This window comes from Eulemur rufifrons, chromosome 7 (assembly GCF_041146395.1).
Source record: "Eulemur rufifrons isolate Redbay chromosome 7, OSU_ERuf_1, whole genome shotgun sequence".
Lineage (NCBI taxonomy): Eukaryota > Metazoa > Chordata > Mammalia > Primates > Lemuridae > Eulemur > Eulemur rufifrons.
Genome location: NC_090989.1, coordinates 231368260 through 231387565, shown reverse-complemented (window position 1 = coordinate 231387565; position 19306 = coordinate 231368260). Strand labels below are relative to the sequence as shown.

The following is a 19306-nucleotide window of genomic DNA, read 5'->3' as shown; positions in this document are numbered from 1 at the left end:
GAAAGGTTGGCCTGCGGCATAGGGACAGAGAGAGAAAAAGAGAAAAATAAGTATAAATATAACTTTAATAAAAAGCAGGTGTGATATGAATGGCACAGGTATGATTAAATCACAGAGGAAATACTACAGCTTTCAGCATTTGCTCTAATTTTCTATACTCAGTGTAGATCTGACAAAATTGAGCAGTTTTGACATCCAGAGTCTTATAGCCTGTTTTGTTTTGTTTTTTTTTTTTTTGAATGGTGGGTGCAGGAATAAAAAAAAAATAATAATACAGGCATCCTGTTCTTTCTTACCTCCACTTGATACAGGGTAGGATATCTCTTAGAGCCTGGGATTTACCACGTAGGAGGTCTCTCTGAGGGAGGAAAAAAAGTAAAAAGCATGAGTGCCAAGCACTCTTTTCAGTGACTGTTGCTAGATGTCTGGCCTCTGGTGTCTTTGCCCAGGGGAAGGCAGAGAAGAACATCTGCCTGACTTGATTTGCTTTTGTGCTTCTTCTTCTTTTTTTTTTAGACAGAGTCTCGCTCTGTTGCCCGGGCTAGAGTGAGTGCCGTGGCGTCAGCCTAGCTCACAGCAACCTCAAATGCCTGGGCTTAAGTGATCATTCTGCCTCAGCCTCCTGAGTAGCTGGGACTACAGGCATGCGCCACCATGACCAGCTAATTTTTTTTTCTATATATATTTTTAGTTGGCCAGATAATTTCTTTCTATTTTTAGTAGAGACGGGGGGGTCTCGCTCTTGCTCAGGCTGGTCTCGAACTCCTGACCTCGAGCAATCCACTCGCCTCAGCCTCCCAGAGTGCTAGGATTATAGGAGTGAGCCACCGCGCCTGGCCGCTTTTGTGCTTCTTGAGGTCAAAGACTGTTAATGTCCCAGGTTGGTTCATCTCCTTGCACGGATAACGGGCAAAGCTGAGTTGAAAAAAAAAAAAAAGAAAAAAGAAAGAAAAGAAAGAAATTGATAGAAGTTTCCATTGTCTATTGCTCTTCTTATTGGTTTTAACTCAGAATCTTTGGAATTGTTTGTTCTTTTCCCAAACATAGTCACCTGGCACAAGCACTTTCAAGCTGTGATTAAACAAAGAGGATTTTTGCTTAATTAGACATAAGTTTGCATAAATTTCCACTAACCCCATCCAGTCCATGCTTATATTTATAACATTTTACAATTCCAATTAATGGATCAATACCAATAAAATTAGTCATGAAACCCATCTTGGAGGTTAGTACTTTGTATGATCTTTTATCCAATTTCCAATTTCAGTAGCATATTTAGCACAAGAGAAATACAAAGAATCAGATATTTCAAAGGAAATCATATTCATATTGGGGTAGAAGAATCAGAAAGAAAGTATTCAATGAGATGATCCTTAAGGGTGGGTATTGAACATGTAGGTGATCATAAAAGAATTTTCTGGCTGAATAAGAAAAATGTACAGTTTTATTCAGGCAATGTTTGAGTTTAGAATATTAGCAGCAAAGAGGTAAAAATTTAGAATGGAAAAATGGGCTCAGGCAGCATTCCATTTGTGGTGGGTCTTGAATGCTGGTAGAACATTTGCACTTAGTTATGAAGGATGTACTTACTCTTGAACCACTGAGTTTTTCTGAGCCTGGGAATTACATAATCAAACTTGTGTTTTATTAAAGTTAATTGGGCAACACAGTGGAGAATGGATTGGGGCCAATCAGGAAAAGCTTGGGAGCAGAAGAGTATGCAAAAGATTATTATTGTACTAGACCAGAGAACAGTAGAGATGTTCATATTGGAAAGATGGGCTTTTGGTAGTAAAAAAAAAAAAAGAGAGAGACTAAACATGATCTTAAAGAACTGAACACAAATAACTAAGCAAGAATGGTGCTACTACATTTATAAAATAAGCACTGACGTGAATAGACTATTTAAAGTAATCATATACGTGGGAAAGAATAGTTTTTGGTTTGCCTTTTTAAATCTCTTCCAGACTTGCTTCGTGTTACTAGTAATTTTGTAGATGTGGCCAGTGAATTTTGAAAATCAGGATGACTTGTAGTATATATGATCACATAGGAAATAATGTTTACAGCAAATGAATATTGTGCTCACCTAATAGAATATACCAAGATAAAAATGAAAACTTCACTACCAGTTAAAAGCATAAAGGATTTTTTCCCCACTGAAGTAATCAAATTATTTTTAATTTCCTGTAGGAAAATATGAAACTTATAATTATTCTGATCAAAAATTCTGTGGATCTATGAATCCAGCTCCCGCTCAGATCCTATTATTATTCTCTGTGATATTTTGGTGTATGTTGTGATTGGTGAGACCTAACTTTGACCAAACTCTAGGTCATTATACTTTTCAGTGCAGGCTCAGGAAGAGGCAATATCAAGGTGCCATTTAACCTGCCATGGTGGTATCTAAGCACCTGTTATCATACATTGTAGCATTTTTTGGGATTTGCTTATAGTCCAGGTTCTGGGCTTGTGGGCAGTGATGTAAAGAGATGCTCAAAATTTAATAGGTTGCAAACATATACAATAAGAATGCAGAGAGATAGGAAATAAGAAGAAAAAGGAAAAAATGAGAGTCCAAAAGCAGGGCAAATTCACTCTATTTAGTGGACTGCAGGAAACTTTATAAAGACAGTGAAGTTTTACACACAATAGGCAACTGACAACCAATTCATTTCCTCTTTCTCTCTTCCTATCAGTTTCCTTCCCTTTCTTTACTTTCTCAATTATCTCTGAAATACCTATTGTGCTTAAAGTTTTATGATAGAAGCTTTTGGTTCCAATCAGAGATGAATCCTGCTCTGAAACAGCTGAGAAAACATTACACTAAGGATGTACACCCAGTAGAAATTAAGTGACTTACCTGAAGTTAAGACAAGTATAGAAGTACAAGACAAAGAGAAAAGGTTAGGAAAATGGCTGAAAAATGTCTTGATGTCTTGGCTATATTTACTGTTTTGAAAACTGCCCCTGAATGCACAGGGAGACCCCCACAGCTACCCACGGGGACACTGCTGCATCCTGGAAGCCAGGTGAGAACTGAAAACGGTGAGCTCTCAGCCCAGGATACAATGACCAGTTTGTCACTGGCCATTTGTAATCCTTGAACTGTGTAGAGATACGCTCCCTGTTACATGAAAATCAACTTGTGGTATTTTACTTCCGAGTGCGTTTTTGAAAATCATTTTCTGAAACCCTGTTAGAAAGACCCTTTAAAAATAATTTCATGGCTCTGTGTTAGTGCTTTCTTGCTAAAAATGTGAAACCTGAACTTGGTTAGTGGACACGGCAGAAGTCTTATTAGCTTTGAAAAACTGCTTTGCTTCTGTTTTACTCTCAGTTTTTTTTCTCTCGTCCTAACCATTGAATCTTGAAGCGAATTCTTTCATTAAGGAGATTCAGCATCCTTTACAGTAGTTGATGGCAAGTCATTAACAGCCTGCAGCATGTCCTAGTCTTGAAAGATAAGAGTCAGGTTTGTGCAAATGAAATTTTAAACAAATGTCGCTCTTTCCTTTTCTATCTTTCTCTTCAACAGTATAAACTTTGGTTTTCCATGGAACCAATAACCAAATTGTAGTTTAAAATTTAACTTTGTTTTCAGGTTATGTCCCTGAATAGCTTTGACATTCTACAGACAATGAAACCAAGGTTTTCCTTCTTTCAGAGAGTCTCGTTGCCCCTCCCAGGAACTATCTGTGCCTCATTTCCATGGGGTGCCCCATTCTTGTGCCACTCAGCAAAATGGAGCCTGTTTCATTAGTTTTAGGTCTCTGTAGACTTACCCTCCATTCAGTGATTAATTACTAGCTTTCTGGTGACTTCTTAATCTTTTTCTGTATTTTAAAATATTTCTTAATTTTTAAATTCTCTTATGTAAGATACAAACACTAAATGGAACATAAGTAACTGCAGTTACTTTTTTCTCCAGTCAGCTTTGCCTTTACCACTAAAGACATCATTTTAAAAATGTATTAAAAATGATAACAGTTAAAACTTAAAAATAAACACCAGGCAATTGGTCTCCTCGGTTAAAAGCTTAGCACTTAAAAGTTAAGGTGACAAAAATGTGTTTATGCCTTACATAACTAAAAATGCACCCATTTATGTTAACAATTATTGTGTTTTAAAAAGATGCTGCAAATATGGAAAGATAGGTGGCCTCTGAATGTTTAAACTGAATAGAATTAAAAAACAAAACCAAGACACAATTTTATTGTTAGGAAACACGGAAATCCGCAGCTTAATGCACGCGTTAATGGGTCTTCTTGACAAATCACCTGTTAAATTTTACCTGACAGCTTGTCATATATTAATTATAAATAATTGTAATATACGGCTATCATAATATATGCAACAAAAAAATAGGAAAGGTAATTAGAGTATATCCTTTGTTTTCCCCCTTCACTTCTTGCTCACAAGAAAAAAATGACCCAGTGTTTCACTTGGGTTGGGATAGTGCCAATGGTTAATGGAATGCCCCACTCTACTAAAGAATTTAATGGGAATATCCATTTGTCACAGTCGCATGCTGTAATCTCCAGCAGCAGAGCCAATAGAAAATAGCATCGTACCATAACGTCCTCTACACACTGCAGGTGAGGGTGAAATTTAGCAGCTGAACTGAGCAGTCAGGGGAGAAGGTCTGGCTTTTCCAGGCCTTTCTTTAGAGAAAGATGTGGATTTCTTTTCTTAAAGAGGACAGTACTGCCTGACAGCAGCAAGAGATGCTGTCTTGAAAAAAAAAAGAAAGTGTATTTCTTTCATAGGGAAAAAACTGTGAATGTTTGCTTAACATGCCTCAGAATCTCTAACCCCTTCTATGTCCACTGGAAGCCCACCTGTTTATAAAGAGCCTTTGGGTAGTAGAATTAGGAAGGTGAGGATCAGACACCCATTTCAATCATCTCCTAGTTCTGAGTTTGAGTTTACAAATCTGAAGAATGGGAATAACAACACTTACATGGGCAATGTCACTGGAAGAATCCAAAGAACTACATGGGTCAAAAAATTTAGTATGTCACCTGAGTTATTGTCCTCTTCACAACTTAAGTTGAATTATAGTGTTGTCTGGTTACTTTATATGTGTGGATCTTGTGCCCCCAGGTGAAGTAAAATTCTGTTTAGCTTAGAGACTGTCTTGTATTTCTTTTATGTTTCTCAGGTGCCAGTTCTGTGTTTGGTAAAAACAAGCTTCTGAGAAATGCTGTATGAATTAAATTTTGAAAAATTGCTCAAATAATACGTTTTAATACTTGTAGATGTGAAAATCTAAGTTATTTGAGGATTAAAACCATTAATTATTTCATTTCTGCATTTAGCAGCAAATTAATAAAGTATATTAGACATAATTAGCACCTGTAGAAAAAGGTCTCAGGTGTTAGTTTTAGTGTTTTATAAAATTCCTCAGTATCTTTGGAACACATCACTTGAATCTATGCTGTGTTTCTCCATTCTAGCTGGATTTAATAAAAATCACTGTAGTCTTCACAAAGAAAATATGATTAGCAACAACTTATTCCATACCTTAGTTAATAATTTATCATTAATATAGAAGTGAAATACTGGATTTCAAATCAAACAGATCTAGGTTCAAAACTCTAGCTTGGTCACTCACTAATTATGTCTAGCTTGGGCAAATTATTTATTTTCTTTGATCCTGTTTCCTCACTTATACAATAATGCTAATAATACTTAACTAGCAAGGAACTTGTCCTGATTGGAGATGAGACAGTAGCTTTCAGACTTTTTCTTTTAATCAACCACTAGCCACATGATCAAAGCATAAGTTTGGCAAAACAATACTTAGTATATATAAAGTACTCTCCTTTTTCTTACTTTTCTTTCATTTAAAAAATTGCTCATGACCCACTAGATTCACAACACCGTAAGGTCATGGATGTGCCCTTTGAAAAACAGTGGAATAAGATAACATACTTACCATGATGCTAGTACACAATACAAGTGTAACAAGTGATTACTATTATTGTTATCGTGATTATTTTTAGCCGTCTTTTAGGATGCTTCATGATAAATGAGAATAAAATCTTTCGAGTACTTCTAGGAACTAAATCCTTTGGATGGGGTCCAAAACAGACTCAGACTCATCGTATGCTGAATTATGCACTAGAGGGGGTTGTGCTATAGCAAAGCTCCTGTGTGCTATTCTTCACAGAACGTTAGAGCTGGAAGGGGATTAAGAAAATGTCTAGTCCTGTGGCTTCATTTTCCTTCATGTATTTATAGTTTTAAAATATTCTATATTTATTGCTCATTGATAAGTTAGAAACTAGCTTCTGTGATCTAGAACTTGGAGGTCATGATGAATAGCTGGTGGGATGGGGGACACTAGGTCATGATATCTGGGTTTGTGTCTTGTTTCTGCCATCAAATAGTTGACTTTAAACTCTCAGGGATTCAGGGATTTTTTTTTAATCTGAAAAAATGAGGTGATTTCAACAGATGATTAACCAACCTCTGATGTTCTTTGACTTATAATTTCCAAATGGTAAACATCAGCCCCGGGGTTATATTAGATGGGGCAGCATTAGGGTGTTGTGTTGTTGCAAATCTGCCCTGCACATATTAATATATGTGTAGGAGGCTGCAGTATTACTCCCACTACTATTCAGATATGCAGAGGAAGTTTTGGCTTCTCTATTTGCTCTATCTCATCTTCCTCAGCAGCATCACCCTGAATAATTCTCAATCTCTTCTGTATAATAATAGCTCAGACTCTCTAGCCACCTCACCCCATCCCTACTTCTTTCTCTAAGATTTTTGATCTTCTTTTTTTTTTTGAGACAGAGTCTTGCTTTGTTGCCCGGGCTAGAGTGAGTGCCATGACGTCAGCCTAGCTCACAGCAACCTCAAACTCCTGGGCTTAAGCGATCCTACCGCCTCAGCCTCCCGAGTAGCTGGGACTACAGGCATGCACCACCATGCCTGGCTAGTTTTTTCTATATATATATTTTAGTTGGCTCTAAGATTTTTGGTTGTAGTAGGGCCAAGAAACATCTAGGACCTCATGGTATCAGAAAAGCTAGGCTTATGTCACTTACTTGCACTGTCTTCTGTCTCCTCTGATTTCTGGCTCCCTTTTCCACCTGCTCATTGCTCACCTTGAGAACAATCATTGCTGAGTTTTCTAGCTACTCTAACTTGCTACCAGTTGGGTAAGATGTTATTTCCTTAACTATGCTCCCAGATAACAGTCAGATTTCCCAGCTGGGTTCTTCTTAAATGAGGTTAGATCTGCAGGTAGAGGGATGTGTTTCTCTCCACCAAAGATAATAGCAAAGGAATGTTAAGGTTTTCAAAACTTTCTGTTTGTTACTCTGACATCCAACTTTGGATGAGGAAAGTGCAATCACCAGTTTATAGAGGAGGACGTGGCAAGGAGAAAGCCAAGTAGGAGTTTACATCTTGGGGAGGTGCAGATCCCTGGATCCATCGTTAGGGTGCAGGGAGCAGGTGTCCACCATATCTGCTCAGCCTTTCAGCATCTCGTGTCATCAGAAAGATTGGAAGGTAAACCTGGCTTGGGGACTTGCACAGGAATAGATTTCTTTCTGATTTTTCACTACAAGGCTAACTGTTAAAAAACAAATACAAAAACAAACACAAACAAGAGAGAGTCATGCCAGGATGTTCCTCCCCTATCCCCAAATTGCTGGAAAAAGAAACTTCATCTAGAAAGACTCTTTTCAAAAATATGTGCCTTCTTTTTAGAGTACACAGAGGGCAGAGGATTACTGACTCGTCCTTCAGTGCCTTTCAGGAACACCGTATGGAGATGGTGGAAACAAATGGGCGGCTTGAGACAGCAGTCAGGATGCCAATCATTAGGTCGGATCTAAGGGGACCTGCTTGCCCCTTGGCTTTTTGGAAGACAGCCTGGAGTCTGCAGGAATAAATACTGTGTGTACGTGCTGGCCTGAACATAGAATGAGCAAGGGAGGTGGCTGGTGGCCCTGGCTCTATTTTATTTAACCATTCTAGCTAAGTTTTTAATAAATTTTGATGGGCCAATTGCCAGTGGTGGCTTCTTGCTGTTGACTTTTCCCACATCCTGGAGATCCTGAGTGAAGAAGGTTAAAATCCATCTCTTAGCTAACAATACACCCAGTGCACCTTAGCCACCTTGGCTTGATGAAGAATGTGTAGCCCAACAATTGGGTGCCTGTCTAGGGAAAGGGTGTTACCGTGTCCTTCAGAGAAACCGAGGAGCACCTCATTTCCAACATCATAAAGGCAAGTAGCATGAAAAGCAAAACAAGTTATTACGCAAAGATTTTCATTCAATACTTCCCTTTCTTCCTCTCTTCCTCCAAAGTGGATCCTGCAAGCATCCCGAAGAAGGCCGCCAAGGTGAACTGGGGCAGACACAAACTGTGTCTCATCAACGCGCGCTCCTTGTATTATCATCACTGCTTTGAATAGGGCGCGACCAGCATTTTTTTTCCTCCTTTGCACCGGGACTTAGAGCAGGAAAGCGCCCGGGTGTGCATTTCTTAGATGAGTGGATCTGTTGAGAGGGTCTTTTCTGGCCTGGTGGATGGATGCTGGGGAGTGACGTCACCCCGCCCCCTCCTCTCCGAGTGTGTGTGTGTGTGGGGGGGGGGGGGTGTACCTCCTTCGCCCAGCTCTCCTGCCTGCCCCTCCTTCGTCCAGCTCTCTGGCCCTCTCAGTGGGTCAGTGGTCCAGATTCAGACATTCGCCAGCGGGCGCAGCGAGCCGGGCTGTCCCCGCGCCCGGGCGCACCCACACTCACACTCACGCGCAGGCAACGCGCACACACAATCCCCCAGCGCTGGGGCACAGCGATTCCGTGGGATCCCCAGCACGTTACGAGGATTTTAGAAATCACCCAGACAAGGAAACAAAGAGAGAAGCCTTTTCAATTACTTTCCTGAGCTTTTTTTTTTTTTCATTTAATTCCCCCACCAAACCACCTCGTCTGCAGCCGTAACCACCAGGCTCACGCCAGGTCCAAGGACTGGGCTGGGCTGGTCACCCCGCCTCTTGGCCCTTGACTCTGCTCTGGTCCTGGTCCAGGCGTCGCCTCTCCCGCCTCCCCCGTCTCCCCTCTCCCCCTGCGAGCCTCAGTTTCTGGTTACCTCGCGTGCGCTTCACTTTTGGGGGGAAGAAGAAAAGAAGGGGAGGGAGGCACTGAAGGGGGCAGCCGAGTTGCTATTTGTGGCCAAAGAATCCGCTTTAAAAGAAGCAGCAGCAGGAAGGAAACAGGAGAGGCGGAGGGAGGAGAGGAGACGCGGCCTCGGACCCCCCAGCCGCGAGCGGTGGAGCATCGAAGAGCGGGAGGAGGAGGAAGAGGAGGAAGAGGAGGAGGAGACAAACTGCGGCGGCGGCAGCCGGAGAAGCGGGCGCAGGGCGAACAGGAGGAGCGGGAGGAGGAGACACCGCCGCGGAAGCCGCGGGCTCGGAAGGGCCAGGAGGACGGCCCGGGAAGAGGAGGAGGAGGAGGCGGAGGAGGCGGAGAAGGGGGTAGGGGTGGAGGGAGGGCGGGGGGACGCGCTCCCTTGGATGCTGGATTTCGGGTTTTTGGACTCACTCGCTGACTCTCCTCCACTTCCTCGCTCTGGACTGGGCTGGCCGCACGCGGGTTGGGCGGCGGCGGCGGCGACCAGGGGGGCTTCCGCGGCGGCGGCCGCTGCTCCGCGGGATTAACATTGGCCGCCCGGAGGCGGCTGCGCGGCCGTGGCGGGGCGCGAAGCCGCTGGAGGAAAGTGCTGGTGGCGGCGCGGGAGGTGGTGGCGGCTGCTGCCCGGAGCCAACATGACCAGGTAAGTCCCACGAACTGACCCGGTCCGCCCCGCTGTGTCCTCCCCTCTTGCTGCCCCGGGAGCGCCCTGCGCCCGGCTAGGGCTGCCGGCTCCTCCCCGGCCGGAGCGACAAGCTCCCGCTTCCACGAGCCCCGCGCCCGGGCACGAGAGCGCACACAGTTTGCTTTTCTCCTGAACCTCCTCGGGCAGAGGTCCTCCCTGCGTGGTTCACTTCTCGTCCAAAACCTCAGTCAGATCTAGGAGAGAGGCGATTCTAGAGAATGGGGGTGTCTGGTATGTGTATTTGTGCGACCCCCGCTCTCTCCTTCTAGGGTGGGCGTAGTATTGGGGGAAATGGTGGAGCGGTGGGGCAATCCAGCCTTACCCAGGGATTCTGCCACCGCATTCTTTTTTAAAGGCAGGAATTACTGTTTTAAGGAGGGCTGATTATGGTGTGGGGGCGATTTCTTTTTCTTTCCTTCCTCTGAACTAGTGGGGAGAGGGAGAAACAGCAGGAATCAAAGTCTACGCGGCTGCCATAGAGGAGGGGGATTGTTTTGAAGACCTTTCCAAGGCAGAATCAAAGCTCGTAGTTGTGCTGCGGGAATCTGGTGTACTTGCACACACATTCACTCCGTAGCAAAGGGGACGCATGATTTATAATGAAGAGTCAAAGTTGGAAACAATTTAAAAAGAAAGCCACGAACAAACCAAAGATTCTTTCCTTTCCTATAGGTTTATTGTAGTTTTTATTAAGGTGTGTAGAAAACTTGTATTGCTTCTCCGTGCGTTTTCATTTAAAAGCACTAACAAGTGAAGTCAGTTTTTAAGTCAAACACTTAAAAAAAAAAAATCTTGAATACCAGGCGTAAGCTTAGCTTTCATTAATCGGGTGTTCCAGGATTCCGAATAGTAGTTCCATTCTCCAAAACCTGGACTATCACAATCCACTTGTATTGTTTCCAGTCGCCTCCCAGTACGAAACTGCTACTTGCCAAATGTCTCCTCTGTTTTCTAAAATTCTTAGAGTGATCCCCCAACCTAATCTCCAGTTTGCACCTTAAGTACCTAGGAAGACTCCTGAGAAATCGCTCTCCCTGTATTTCCTCTTAAAGTTGTTATTTTATTTATTTTTTTTATTTTACATGCCCAAAGATACAATGCCAGTGACTTAAGAGTGCAGCGCACACATTTTGAGCCTCTCAGAGGCCAGTAACTGCTGTGACTTGAGATAGATTTGCTGTTGGATTTACAGAGCTACAAATGGGACTTTACCCTTTGGTGTATTCTAACTATCCTGTAGCACACCTATGGGGAGTTAGTTCAACCATAGATACTTCTGACCGTTTTGACTACTCTTTCTCTGTTTCTAAGTGCACACACCAACCGCTCATCTTGAGTGAAACCAGTATGATATACCAAGACTGGAAACATTCTGATTTAAGGGGATCTGTAGATGATACCAGCTTAAAGATTATGTTGTATAGGTAATATGATGATATCCAGGAAAATGCTTAGTATATATTATACTTATTTTGAAAACATATTCTGTTGTATGCCACAGATATTATAGCAAAAAGAGAACACAGTTTTAATGCATGTCCAAATTCTTGAAACAGACATCCTAAATGGACAATAAAATTTTCCCTACCTCCCACATTCCATAATTATGTACTGTACTTTGCTTTTCAATGGAGCTAGCAATTCTGTGACAGATTTCTTAAATTCACCCTTATGCTATCAGCTATTATTGTACTTTCAAAGTGTGAAATTGACAAGCTGGTCAGTTTCATGAATTCAGCTGTCAGATTGTGTCCAGTTAAAAATTGCTAAAAGCTGTAAATGTGCCTGCCTGGAATTTTCTTTTGTGAAGGAAAGACAGCAAGGGGATGGGGGATTAAGGGGTGTTATTAATTGTAGGTCTTTTAAAAGGTGCACTTCAGTGTGAGATTTATCAGTGGCCGTTGTTGGGGAAATACGTTTAGATTTCTACCACTGTAAAAGTGGCATTCAGTTTTTGTCTGTATCTTATTTTAAATAGTGAGCGCTTTACATAGAAATAATCTATTCTTATAGCCTTCAGTAATAATGGTATAATAAGAATGACATTCAAAGAGGAATAGTATCTCTCAAATATATTTTAATATAGTTGAGTAATATATTACTTTTGTCATGACATGTAAAGAGGCAGATGAATTAAACATTTTATTGTGTAGGTTATGTAACCCAAATTCTTCTTGGGCCAGTGCAGTTGTACAGTTACTAAAGTAATGAAATGCAGCAATGTATTTTAATATATGTGCATTACAGTAGATAACCATAGATGTAAAACTGTTTAAAGTATTAAATACAATGATTTGATTTGCCTTTCAAGATTGACACTCATTTAAAACCAGAATATCTCAACGTCAAGAACTAAGAATTGGAATCCCCTCATCTGCTGCTATTTGCTAAGCCACTAGGGGCCTGTATAACTGTTCTTATATCCAGGAGACACCCCGGTATGGCATATGCAAACCCTTCCTAGAGAGACATTAAAAAAAAAATTCAAGGAGGCAATCCCCCAAGTTTTTGTTTTTTTCTTTTTAAATACATTAACACATGCTCTGATGTTGGTCATAGACGTTGATTGAAGTATATTGCAAGAACATCATTTAGGGCTTCTCTGATACTATGGTGGTGTAATGATGATTTTTCGTGTAGAGTGTGAATAATAGAAAAGAAAAGAGGTATTTGTGCAAATTCATATGTTTCTGAGTATATGGCAAGGATAAACAAGGAGGGACATTAATAACTTTTTTTTTATTGGACTGATAAGGATGTTATTTGCATAATGTAGGGTTAAAAAGATAAATGAAGCAGAATTACTTTAAGGGAAGTGTAGTCATAGATTGATGGTGTGATTAAACTAGCTTTGTAAGTGCTGCGCAAGTTTGTGTGGAAGGAGAATCTGAGGCTGTGACTACAGTTTAGTCAGCACTTGAGGGACCTGGACTGAAGATGCACAATACATTTTTAAGTGTCAGTTTCACAAATTTAAAATCGACCAGCCGTGGCAATCTTGATAGACATTAGGCAATAAGGTCAAGTATACTTACACTGTTCTTTTGTTGATTTTCAGTTTTTCAAACTGACAAGGGTGACTATTTGTAAAAGAGCACACTATAAGTATTTGCATATTGGATTTCCTTCAGACCAAACTTGATTTATCAAGCCATTGAGCAATTCTATTTTTAAAAGGATTCTATGGGTAAATAAGAATTCATTAACACAATCACATAGGAAAAGTGCCATTTCAGGAAAGATGCATTTTTCAAAGGTGATTTTGTTTTAAAACTACCCTAAGTTTCATCATGTATTTGTGGTAGACACAGAGAGAGAGAGAGAGAGAGAGAGAGTTTGTGTGTGTGTGAGAGAGAGAGAGAGAGTGTGATCCTGAGAGCTTCATACTTTTAGGCTCATCTTTTTAAAGTCTATACATGTAACCTTTGGTCATGGTATGTTTTTAATTCCTGAAAGTTTCTGGGAATCTCAAAAATGAACTTTACCTTTGATGTAGTGTACTCAACTTAGTAGCCTCAAAATATACTTTTAAGATTTGTATTACAAGCCCAGATATATAAAGTGCTAAACATGTAATTATGCAGTGTTTCAAGAATATTCAAAGATGCTTTATTTTTTTCTATTTTCTTAAAGGACAGTAGTTATGTGTGAGTAAATGAGTTATATTTTAAGTCAAGCTTATTTTGAATCTCTTATTGCCTTATGGATTTATTTACCTTTTTTGTTGTTGTTGCTTAATCCTTGTACTGTTTATTTTCTTTGAAAAAATCTTTTAGGAAAGCTACTTACTTGCGATAGCACAAAAGCAACTTGCAGCCTCTAGCAAAATCAGTGTTTAAAAACATTTCTTTTTATACTGTCAGTGATTTGCCAAGAAAGAGCAAAGAGAAGGGTTCTCTCTATGAACTACAAGACTGAGGATTCCTATATAACACATTAACTGAAGAAATCTGATAACGTAGAAGACGATTGCTTAGAAGGGATTTGTCAGTAAATTTCATTCCAACCAGCATCACTTGTTTAAGCTTCTGTAATTTTGTACCACAGTGACATTTCTACCATAGGATAAGTTTGTTTGCGGATATATTTTCTATATGGATAATCTCATTTGTTTCTAATTAGTAGTTGGTAACACTTATTTAAATGTCATGCTTGGCTTATATTTGTTTCGACAAATAAAGTGTCCAAATTCTTCCCCTTTTTTAAAAAAATAAAAATACATTTTAGCTCTCCACAATTAAACTCTTAGGGAAGATAGCTAAAAGAATATATGACTTGTGCTAACTGATTGTTCATTATGTGAAATTATAGCCTCAGATGTAAAAGTTCAGCATTTTCTTTGCATCATAAGTCTTAGGAAGGTCAAAGACCAAATGCTTATATGTTACAGCAGTCTCTGACCTAATGTAACCTAAGTAATAATGTCATGACAATGGTGCTAGACTGGAGCATTAATGAAATAGAATTCTTCCAAGAAGTATTTCACAAAATTACATTTAAGGCCTATGTCCTTTGTTTCCCCCTTAATAAATCACTCATTCGCTTTAATATAATCAACAGTCAGTTTGGATTTTCTTTCTCCTAATGTTTTATTTTTAAAATATTTTTAAGACTTAGGCATTAAAATAATTTAAATGCTATCCCCATGCATACTGCTACAATTCTGAAAGCAACTCAGGGAAAAAAAATTGACTGAAACAATGCCTGTCCCCCATCCTCCCTCTCAAAATAATTCAGTATCTTTCTGTTCATTATTTCCTGTTTAATGCTGATATATTTTATAGGCCCATATCAGTACCACTCAGCTGGTCTATAGCTTTTTGAAAATTATAAATAAGAGAGCAAAACTGAGCTTTTTCATGACTTTTTAACCTCTGCTGTCCCTCAAATCAAATCCCTATATGGCAAAGATCAGTAAATTAAATGAAAGAGATGACAATTTGGAAAGTCAAGACAGCTCATTCTGTCTGTAAGCTAGCAGATCATGTGTACCAGCAAGCAAATAGTATTCAGACAACTTAGATGTACCCCGCCCCCGCCAGCAGGCAAACATTGCTTTCTTTTGCAAATGACTGCTTTGAGGTGGCAGGTCCCTCTTTGGCTTCTTCAGAATTTACAACAAAATATAAGAGCCAAAGCAGCCATCTGAGCCAAGGTTTTCTCTTAGTTCTTTGAATTCACTGACCAGAAAGGCTACTTAACTTGGCTGCTTCTTTGACATTCAGATAACAGTGTCAGGGGCATTGTGACCTTTACCACATTGCTGTTTACTAGATTTAACTGTTGTAACTCTTGTCAGTTTCATGAGATTGATTACATTTATAAATTCTCAATTGTAAAATTTTTTTTAACATCCCTTGAGCTATGTTCTTTAATGTAGCAGTAGCTAAGTAAATTGAGATTTGTGAATTGTATTTAGAAAACAGTATTTGTCAGTACTGCTTTGAGATTTGGGGAAATTGTACTGTCAAATATATAAAATGACCATCTATAATCATTGGGTCACAAGTAACGAGACATCTTTTTTCATCCTGTAGTAGATGGACTTTTTTTATTAACAAAAAGGTTTGTATTAGTACTGATTTTATAAATGATCAGAAATCAGTTATTATTTACTCTTACCTAATTATGCAGGTATATAATGTATATAAATGTGATGCAGATCCAATTAATTAATAAAGATTTGTCTTATTTTGTATTTTAATTAAAAAAATTCCTGAATGTAGAAGTCATATAATGAACATATTATATTAAGTAACACTACTTTATGATAGAGTTCTGCTGTCTTCAGCTATTTGTTATAAATTATTGCTACCTGACTTAAAAATTAAGATCTGTTGGATATGAGTGTTTTGTGTACACTTACCGTATTGGCACTTTATTGTGTACATGCTATAATTACTATAGACCCTAGAACTATCTTTTTCTGCCTGCCATGTTTATTGATGTCTGTACATATCAGCATGTCATAGTACACTATTTATTTTGGAAAGCTTTTAAAGCAAAAGCTAGAAATGATTTTACCTAGAATGTACGAAGAAAGCATTTCCCTTAAAAGTAAAAAATGTAATATTCCTGAGGGTGTTTGATTTAAAGCTGCAGTTTTGGGGAAGAAATGTCTAGAGAAGCAGTTAATTAAAATACTGAACCAAAAGAAGGGCCTTTTTTTTTTGTTTAATGGTAGTGCATCTTAGAAAGCTGCTTAGCCCTTTGCCCAATGCAGCTGTCCTTCCCTGAAATATCAGGTTTCAAGAGCAATGATGGATGGTGGGTGCCTGTAGCCAGTTGTGGGGTTTGCTCCGAGGTCAAATGTATTGATGGAGAATAGGAATTTACTGCCTTCTGTCTCTTCCTAAGATCCACCAGTACAGTTTCACAGGAAGAAATTAGACTAGACGCATTAAATGCTGATCCAGTGTCCCATTATAGGTCAAGAAGACATTTGTTTTCTATGTTTAAAATAAATTTTTTCTCCATCTCTTACCCCAACTAAAGGGACATATTGAGTGTGTACTAATGGTTTCTTACTATGCAAATAGAGCCTGGCCTTCCTGTGAAAACATAATCCAACTAGCTGTAGTATCAACTTAATTGAAATATTATTAAAGGATTTTAAGAGGAAAAAAAAACTGTACTTGCCAATTCAAACTCTCTGGTTCAAATAGCTCAGTGTGATTCTTTAGATACATGGTTTTATATTTTATTTTAAATGAATTATTTGGCTATCATGATTATGTGGCTAGCTAGGAATAATAACAATCTATTGGACGTATCTCAAAAATTCTACATCCACTCACTGGCCTGGCCAGTTGTAATTTTTTGTGGGAGAGGAGTGAGGAAGGAGAGAATTGTAATATTTTCCTATAGGAATACAATAATGGAAGCATCTTCCACTGAAAATAGCTCATGGATGGAAGTTGTTCTTTCTGAGTTCCTCCTTTGACCTTTACTTTCTTCATCAACACTGAATTCCCTCTTCATTTGATATTTTGGCCTCTCTGTCTCATCTCCCTTCTAAATGCTATCTTCATTTAATCTATGCCCTCTTCAGGTCTCTGTCTGTGCTATCTCCTGCCATGTCCCCATCCACTTCTCATAGAAATAACAGTTTCTGCATACATTACCCTCAAAATAAGTTTCCTAGCTTTTCCCTGGAGTTCCAGACCTTCATTTCTATCTACTTGGTAGATTGAGAAATAGGAGGCTTTCTCATATCCCAAACTCTGTTATTTTGTAAACCCAAAATATTGTCTTCCATCCATATTCATATCTACTTCCCTTTTCTTCATACCTCGTCATCTGACTTATCCCTGACTCATCTCTCTTTTCTTCCTTTCATTCTTGTCTCCCTCTAATTTGGTAGATTCTATTTCTGTAATCTTTTAACTGTATTACTTCCTTTCCATTTCTACCTTTACCATGTGTTTAGATGCTCAGCAATCCACACGCAGCTTCCTCTGTGGTCTTTGTGTTTTCTCATTTCTCCTCTTCAGTTCTTCCTAAAACTTCTACTGTAGGAAATGCAAGTCTACATAATCAAGTGCTAAATACTCAGACAGCTGTCAGAGCCCTTGGCTGTCTAACCCTAACTTGCATGTCTAGCCTCCTCTCTCACGGTAGCCTCCGGATGCTTTGCCCTCCTGCAGTATCAGATTCCCTGCCAGCATGGAAGAGGCTCTGCTTTGGGGTACCTTTTTGGTTCTACCAATACTGTTCATGGAATCCCCTTTCTCTTCTTGCCCACTGTCCTAACTTGTATCCGTTGAAATCCTCCTAATTATTTTCTCATTTTATAATGCACAGCACAAGTGCTATGTTCTTTTCTTTGAATTGAGTTGAACTAAAGAAATTTGAGTTGAATTTAATTGAAACCTGTATGTGAAGACTAATTCTTCATTCATTAGGAAACTCTGATGATGCTCAGGACTCTGAGACAAATGAAAATCAAAATTCCTTTATCTGGAAAAATTAATTCAATTTTCTTAATATTACAGGTACAGTAGGAGTTGATGTGTAATAGTTGTAATAATGATCATTTCTAAAATTTACTGAGCACTTACTATACATCATGCATTCTACTCAGCACTTTACCTCCATGTTTAATCTCTAAAATAGCTCTCTGCAAGTCAAATGCTTTTATTATCATCTTTACAGAAGAGGAAGCTGATCCATGGAAGGATTAAAGTTGTGGAGATAGATACAATAAAGATGGGAATTAGAGCCAAGATTTTAAGTCAAGCAATATTAGCATTCCAACTGTTATCCGTTTCACTCTTAACCCCTTCATTCTTGTGTATGACATGATTAAAAAAAAAAATCTGTCTAACATCTTCCAGGCAAATATAATTGATGGCACAATACTTTCTTGACTCAAATTCCAGAAAAATCTTAAGCATCATGTAGGTTGTCTCTCTACCATTTCTGAAGAGTTTCTTCTGTTTCTTTCTCTGCTTGAGACTAGAGGCATTGAACAAAATTTTTTTTTTTTTTTACCGAAGGGGTTTGGACTAAATGACCTTTTTTTGCAGTTGCCTCCTAGCTCTAAAATTTTATGCTTTTCAGCCAGTGACACAACTGCCTGAGCTCTGGGGTCAGTCCTGGAGCCGAAGTGTTTAAATGAAATATCTCCACCAAGAATAGTTTTTAAAATCACAAAGGCTGGCATTTTCATAGCTGCCCAACAGGTAAGGAATCAAAAGCATTTTTGTAAAGGGAAATATAGATCCAACAGGGATATCTGAAGAGCTGCCGCCCATCAAAGAAATGGAATTATTCCAAGTGACTGATATTATATGCATTCTATTTATTGGCACTCTGCCCATTTTATCTGAGAACCGTTTGTCAATTGTAATGTCCTCTAAAATACTCTGTTTTCACTGCTCACCTGTTAATTGCATTGTCAATAACAGATGGATGATTTTATTATTTTTTCCGCATTTAACCTATTTCATTAAAGTTTAGCTTTTTCTTCTTTTTTGTAAGTCCTCAGAAAACTATTTCTGATTAATTATGATTTTATAAATAATAAAATACAGGATGTTACATTTGTTTGATGATTTGGAAAATTATTTCTTCTTCGACAACAGAGGCACCTTCAAGTTTTAAATCAGACATGGTGCATAAAATAAAGTTATGTGGAAAATTCTTTGGTCTTTTATGGCTTTTATAATATCTTAACAATTAAGTCTTCTTTGCCCAGGTTTGTAAAATGCTTCTCACATGTATACACTGGCCTCTTTAGCCATGTTTTTCTACCAGTTAATCTATAAGCACAACTTCCTAGAAGCATGGAGCAGGGTATATTACAGTCTTTGGGTAATATGTAGATATATGGTGAGGGTTCTTTTATAGTTAGGTTATTAATAAATGTTTTTTGATGATAATGCTTATAAATTAAGAATGACAAGTTTAATATATGCTGTTAAGCATATTCAATTACTGCATTAAGAAATAATTGCTTA

The 19306-nt window shown here is 38.9% G+C and overlaps 1 protein-coding gene across 5 annotated transcripts in view; it reads left to right on the top strand.

The window, feature by feature from the left end:
• The first annotated feature begins 9526 nt into the window (after nucleotides 1-9526).
• Nucleotides 9527-19306, top strand: part of PTPRD (protein tyrosine phosphatase receptor type D) — a 493549-nt gene continuing 483769 nt past the window's right edge. For 4 of the 5 annotated variants that reach the window (XM_069476476.1, XM_069476475.1, XM_069476474.1 and 1 more), the window contains exon 1: nucleotides 9527-9803. The gene's annotated coding sequence lies outside the window, so the exon portion shown is untranslated. Of the gene's footprint in view, nucleotides 10072-19306 lie in introns of all 5 variants that reach the window. The other variant, XM_069476478.1, reaches the window with a different exon arrangement.